We start from the raw sequence: 7,812 nt of genomic DNA on the forward strand, positions 1-7,812 counted from the left end.
TCTAATAGAGTCTTACTGTGTAGTTCAGGGTGGCCTGAACTCCACATAGCCTGGGCAGGCCTCAAGCTTACTGTGATCCTCCTGCCTCAGCCTCTAGAGTGTTAGGATAGCAGGAATCGGCCACCATGACCAGCCTTGATTGTTTAACTCAAACAAACATCATGGATGTAGCTCCTGGTATATTTCAGAAACATATCTTAATTTTTTCCAGTTTTTTTTTTTGTTGTTGTTGTTTGTTTTCTTTTGTTTTTTGAGACGGGGTATCACTAAGCAGTTCAGACTGGCCTTGGACTCACTGTGCAGCCCAGGCTGGCCTCAAACTTACAGTGATCCTCCTGTCTCAACCTGTCAAGTGCATGAATTATAGGCATGCACCACCACACCTGGATCCAGTTGTTTTTTGAATCAGGGTCCTTAGGAGGCTTAGCCTGGCTTTGAACTCATGATTCTCCTGCCTCAGCCTCACACATACTAATTTTAAGAGTATGCTTTGGGGCTGGAGATGGAGCTCAGTAGTAGAGCACTTGTCTAGCATGTGGAAAGTTCGGGGTTCTGTCCTCACGATAAGTTGGCAGATCGATAGATTGATAGATAGATAGATAGATAGACAGACAGACAGACAGACAGACAGATGATAGAGTGGTAAAGAGGGAAATTTCTCTTAGTCAAATACATGTAAGAAATCGTGCTGAGGGGGCTGGTGAGATGGCTCAGTGGTCTAAAGCACCTATCTAGAACAAGCTAAGCTAAAGCACAGGGACCGCAGTTCAATCCCCCAGCACCACATGCCAGCCAGCCCCGCCCCCTGGTGGGCTGAGCTGGCCACACACACACACACACACACACACACACACACACACACATAAATAAAATGAAAAAAAAAAAAGAAATCGTGCTGAGTCTATTATGCTGTGGGAACTATTCCAATTCCTTATTCCTTTAATTAGTTGTCTGGGCTTCCTCCAGCTTGGGGCCTTCATACCATTAGCTGTAGGCTTCTCGTTTGTGAATGTAAGGGAACCCAATCTCTCAATAGTGTATGCATTACCATTATGTTACTTTTTGGTGTGGAGAGAACAATTTTCAACATTTTCCTCTTAGAAGATTGATTTTTTTATATGTGATTCTTAATGGTTATTGATTTGGTTTCATATTTCACTTTAAATGGCCATGCATGTCAAAGAACCTCTATTTTTTTCTTTTTGATTTTGCATCTTATCTTCCTTATAGTACTCCTGGTGAAGAACTTTTTGAGATTTTATGTTTTCTATAATCTTGGATGGTAGTCCATTTGAAAACTTTGAGCCTGGGATCATACTAAATGTTAAATTCTTTCCTTACACCGTCTTTTCACAAGCTAAACAGTTACACAGCTAGGATGTACATATATAATATTAAGTACATATATGTATGTGTGTATATATATGTGCATATAATTCTGTTCACTACAAGAGACTTTGAAGTTTGTAATTAGTATTGCTCCTACATATGCACCTATGTGCACTTTCAGGGGCCAGGGAGATGGCTCAGTGGAATAAGTGCTTCCCTAGCAAGCGCAAGGGCCTGAGTTCAATCCCCGCCCCCCCAAAAAAAAATCTATGTGCACTTTCACACATATACACATATAGAGCCTGTGCCTATAGTTCTCATTGCTAATTTTCATACTTTGACTGTTACTCACTTTTATTTCTAAACAACATAGATAGGCTTCCTCCCTGTCATTGTCCATTTCCTGACATGCATGTTCTACCACTACTTCCCCTTTCTTGCCACTCACTTGTTCCAAACAACAACAAATAATAATTACTTTACTCAAAATGACTCCCCTCCTGAGTTCTTAGAGATTAAAGGCTCTAACCATTTATACTCACTTTTATTTATTTAGTGTCTTTATTTATTAGATTCAGACACAATTTGAGTCCCATAAACTCTGGTTTTGTTTGTTTATAACTTTTCTTTCAACTAAATGTCCCTGGGGAATGAAGAAAATGAGTTTACACAGCTCAGGGCCAGTTGCTTGTGGCAGAGCTCACTGTACATTTGCAGGAAGCGCCATTCACATGGCCTGTGGTACAAGCAGTGCGCTCCAGAAACGGTCAGCATGGTAGCATTAATGGCATATCTGGTAATACATACTTCTGAAATATGGTACAAAAATTGCAATAGCTAGGAAGGGCAACACACTTCAGCACGATGCTAAGTTGGTGAATGTGGCCTATATGTGTTTTCACTGTCTTGGTGAACTTCTGCAGACACTCAGCAGTTGTTGGACTGAGCACGCCATTTAGGGTCCAGATTGTTACATAATAAAACTACAACTTTGGACCCTCGGACCTCATAGCTTGTATCGCTTTTTGCCCCTCAGCCCTCTGTGGTCCATGTAAACCAGCACAGACAGGCAGTTTATCAAGATATGGTGAGCTTTAAGACTTTTAGAGAAAGGAAGTTTGGGAAAGCAGATAATACATATCACGTTGCTACAGTGTCACAAGCACAACTGCTCTTCTTAGTTTTCATTATGGAAATTTTTATATACAGCCTGGACAGAAGCAGAAAGTGTAGTTTAAGACTCAAGCTTCAACAACTACTAGCTTTTTGCTAATCTTGTCTCGCATAGCACCACCACAAATAGTTTTGTCTGTATTTTTTACTAAGCTGAAATTTCCATAACAGAGTTAACTATCTAGAAGTGTTCTATTCAGTTACATTTAGGCACTCAAATTGCTGTCCAAAACATGACTTCTATCTAGTTTAAAACTTTTTCATCACCCAGATGTGTTTATGAAGTAATTACTCCTTATTTTCCTCTCTCCCCAATGTCTGGCAATTACTAATCTCCTTTCTGTCTCTACAGAGACTGTTGTGAATATTTTATACGAACAGAATCACACAATATTTTGTATGTCACTTCTTTCACTCAGCATTTTTTGAGGATTATCCAAGTTGTTGTATCAAGTATTTCTTGGTTGTATTTTTCTTTTTTTGTACCGGGGAATTGAACTCAGGACTTTGTGCTTGTCAGGCAGGCATTTATGCTGCTGAGCTATCTCCCTGGCCCCTGTATCATGTATTTCTAATGCACTCCTATTTATGGTTGATTAGTATTTCATTATACTGTGTATCTACCACAATTTATCAGTTCATCTATTGATGAACATTTGGGTCATTTCCACCTTTTTGTTAGAATGAATAATGCTACTTTACGCATTCAGGTACAAGTTTCAGTGTGGACATACGCTTTCACTCCTCTTCAATATATATCTAGATGTAAGATTGTTAGATCACAGAACAATTCTATCCTTTACTTTTTGAGGAACTGAATTGTTTTCTACAGTAGCATCTTCACATTCCAAAAACAATGTACAGAGTTACAGTTGGTATGTATCTGGTCAACACCTGTCATTCTCTCTGTCTCTGTCTCCTTGCCTATGTGTGTTCATGTGTGCATGTTGTAGCTATCTAGGTGGGTGGGAAGTGCTATCTTGGTTGGGTTTTGATTTACACTCATCTAATGACTACTGAGGCTGAGTATTTTTTCACGTACTTATTGGCCTTTTGTATATCTTCTTTAGAGAAATATCTGTTCAGGTCCTTTTCCCATTTTTACTTGGTTTATTTGCCTTTTTCTTTTAGAATTGTATGAGTCATTTATATATTCTTAATACTGAATCCCTATCAGATGTATTATTTACAGATGTTTTTATTTTTTATCTATTTTGACACAGTCTCACTATGTTTCTTTTTTTTTTTCTTTTTCTATTTTAGGGAAGGGTCTACAGGGTGTTCAGGGTCTCATTACTACATCGGACTTAGTGATCCACCTGTTTACAGCCTTCCAAGAGCTGGGATTACAGGTGCACGACACCACGTCCAGTCTCAATTGCTGTCTCAGCGTGTCCCGGGGACGGGGCCTGCATGGAGATTGAATCCCTGGCCCCTGCACCTGCTTGCAGGAGCTTTAACCCGCTGAGCTATTTGGCTGGCCCCCCACAGTCTCACTATGTAGCTCAGCCTAGACTTGAACTCCCTGTGTAGCCCAGGCTGGCCTCATCCTCGTGATCCTCCTGCCTCAGCCTCCGAAGTGCTGGGATTATAGGCATGTGCAAACATGCACAGCTATTTTTCATTTTGCAAATTGCCTTTTCACTTTCTTGATAATATCCGTTGATGCACTAAAAGACTAATTTTGATGGAGTCCAATCCATCTATTTTTTTCTTTGAATACCATGTTGTTAGTGTCAAATCTAAGAACCCATGGCCAAATCTGTGTCCGCAAAGTATATTTCTGTGTTTTCTTCTGATAATTTCATATTTTGCTTCTTATATTTAGATCATTGATCTATTTTGAGCTACTTTCTGTATGTGGAAGAGGTAGGAGTTTGACTTCATTCTTTTGTATGTGCTTTTCCAGTTGTCCCACCATCATTTGTGATGTGATTTCCTCCATTATTTATGATCTCAGTACTTCCTGTCATATTTGGAAACAAATCCTAGACATAATGTCATGTTGCCTTTACACACTTCAGTGTTCCTCTTCTATTGACAAAGTCATTTTTTGAACATAACCCTTATTGCCATTGTCACATACAACAAAATTAACAAGTATTCGTCATGATTATGCATTCTCTCCACTTCATGTAGTCCCAGGACCTCCACATCGGGCTAGAGTGGGCTTCTTCACTGTATGTCAGAGTCAAAAATTGTTGGATTGCTGGGACTGGTGGTACAAGCTTGCAATCCCAGTATTCTGGGAGGCTGAAGCAAGTTCTAGCCCAGTGTGGGTAAGTTGGTGACTTAGTGACACTCCCTCTCAAAATTAACAAAAATAAATAAATAAGTGGAGCTGGGGACATAGCTCAGTGAAAAGTTCCTGGGTTGAATCCCCAGTACCTGGCGGTGGTGGGGAAGGGGTTGAATTGCTTATCTTGCAGCTCAGGGCTCCCAGCAAGTATCCTGAAGATCCAAGTAGGTGCTGTATCATTTTTTATTACCTGGCAGCAGAAGGCACATTGTGCCACCCTACCTTAGCCACAAGTCTATCTAGATTCAAAGAAAGACAACATAAGCCAGGTGATGTTGCCCATGTCTGTAAGGTACCTAATTGGGAGGCTGAGGCAAGATTGTGAATTGGAGTCCAGCCTGAAAAATTTTCTAAGCCTTGGTCTCAAAGCAAACAAAAAAGATAAGGAAAGAGGGACATAGCTTGTCATAGAGTACTGGCCTTGGGTTCAGTCCCCAGTACTACTATGGAAAAAAAAAAGAAACAAAATAGGTCCTTAACCCTTGACGAAACAAACACTGGTGCAGTAGGGGTGAGGGCACTCTGTGTGGTCCAAGGGAGCCCTACTCTGGGGGAGGGGCGCTCCATATTGCATTAATGATCTTTTGTCTCTGTCTCAGTCTTGATAATTTTGAACAAGGGGCCCTGCATTTTCACTTTACTCTGGATTTAGCAGATTTATGTAGCCATTCCTGTTTTAGGGGAGAAATGTCAAAGTCCCATTGCAAGAAAAGCACATGGGATGGAAGGTATTGTTGCAACCATCTTTTCTTTTTCTTTTCTTTTCTTTTTTTTTTTTGCAACCATCTTTGAGGAATACAATGTGCCACAGTTAATGTTTAAGGCTTAATGTGTGCCAAGACATTTTATCTCATTAAATTTCCACAGACATGTAAGATAAGTAGTTATCATTACCATTTTATAGTGGGCAAAATAATCTGTTGATGTTCACCCCATAAGAGAATAGGGAGACCAGGATTTGAACTCAGTTCAGTCTGCCTCTTCTACCCTAGTGCTTACCCACTGTGCTGTCCTGATCATGTTGACTTCAAATCTTCCCGTAGGCCCTGATCATGTGGGTTCTTGTATTGATTTGTCTTTGTTCTCCAGGATGAGAACAGAAGTTCAACAATGCCTGCCATATAGTGAGAACTCAATAGACTTGATCCCCCCCCCACTTTTCACTTAGGGTTCCCTCCAGTTTTTTTTTTTTTTGGCGGAACCGGGGATTGAACTCAGATCCTTGCGTTTGCCGGTCAAGCACTTATCCTACTGAGCCATCTCCCCAGCCCCTCCCTCCAGTTTTTTGTTTGTTTTGTTCTTGAGACAGGGTCTCACTCTGCAGTTCAGCAGTTCAGGATAGCCTTGAATTCACTATGTAGTTCAAGTTGGTCTCAAACTCACAGAGATCCTCCAAGTGCTCAGCTTGCCAAGTGCTGGGATTATAGGTGTGCACCACTATGCCTGGCTTCCCTTCAGCTTTGGTTGCATTTATTACTATTAGGCTCAGATATATATATATATATATATATATATATATATATATATATATATTAGTAGAGATAAGGTTGCTTTTATTCAGTAATATGGATTGTCATCTACTAGGTGGCAAGCTAGGTATTTTCCATTTTCTTTCTCTACGCTGTGCGATTCCTCCATCTCTTAAGTGGTTTGTTTTTCTGTCTGAATTAAACTCAGTCTCTTAGGCACTTTACTGAACACTAGACACAATATTTGAAACCCACAACTTAAAGGAGGAGAGGTTTATTTTGGTTCATAATTTCAGTCCATGGGGGCAGGGCTCCAAGGCAGAAACAGGATGGCAGAGGCACATGGCAGAAAAGCAACTGCTGTCATGGTAGCCAGGAAGCAGAGCCCAAAAGAGAGAGAAGCACCAGTATACACCACAGTCCCAGGGACCCACCTCTAACCAGACTGCATCTCCTAACCGCATATTCACCTACAAACTCCTCAGTGAGTGAATCTACTGATGAGTGTGGTGTCTCCATGATTCAGTCATCCTCCAAAAGGCTTGCCTGTAAATGGCTGAGCATTTGGGGACACAATTCAGATCTAAACTGTAACACTCAATCTTGTATTCTGTACAAAGAAACACCTCTCTCTCTCTCTCTCTCTCTCTCTCTCTCTCTCTCGCTGGAAATTCAACCCAGGGTCTCACCCATGATCACCCATGCTAGGCAAGCTCTCTGTCAACTGAGCCACATCCCCAGTCCTTTTCATTTTATTTTGAGACAGCTTCTCACAAAGCTGCCAAGGCTGGCATGAAACTTGGGATTCTTCTGCCTTGTCCTTCAGTGCAGCTAGGATAGGCAATTTTTCTGATCTGCTCCAAACTCTATGTATCTACCTTCCTTCTCCTTGTTCCTCATCTGACCTCAGACCTTGCATTTGCTGGAAACAATCTATGTGTCCCTAAGGTGTCCTAAAACTTCTAGTTTTATATTTTTAACTGTGCCCCAGGGTTAGTTTCTATAAAACTTGCCCATGACAAAGTCCTCATCTCTTTCCCCCACCTTGGACCATTTGGTCTCTTGCTAATTTTCCATGAAGGAATATCCATTTGCATAGGAAAAATAACCCCTAATGCTTTCTAAAACATTTGAAATACCTAAGAATCTCACACTGGCATTTTGATAAGCATATCATTAGCTTCTCTTATGGAAAAGAGTGGAAAATCCTTCTAGGTAGCCAGCTTATATTCCTGGTTCTGCCAAATACTGTGAGATTTATATTTCTGGTTTCTCCATCTATGAAATGAGAGAAATAATCTCAGTTCTGATTACTTCTCAAAATTATTCTTAGGATTGAAAGAGATAATGGATATAAATGTGCTTTGGAGACTAGACAGTTCTTCACAATTACTGCTTGATTGTTATAAAGTCCCCAGCAATACACAGAAGGGGGCCTCACATCACTATTGTTTCTGCTTTGTTTTATTTTATTCACATAGCCATGGAAACACTCTCATTGGAAAATCTCATAATACTTGTACGGAGTGGCTCTCTTGTGCT

The sequence above is a fragment of the Octodon degus genome, unplaced genomic scaffold, assembly GCF_000260255.1.
Source record: "Octodon degus isolate 3935 unplaced genomic scaffold, OctDeg1.0 scaffold00236, whole genome shotgun sequence".
Classification (NCBI taxonomy): Eukaryota; Metazoa; Chordata; class Mammalia; order Rodentia; family Octodontidae; genus Octodon; species Octodon degus.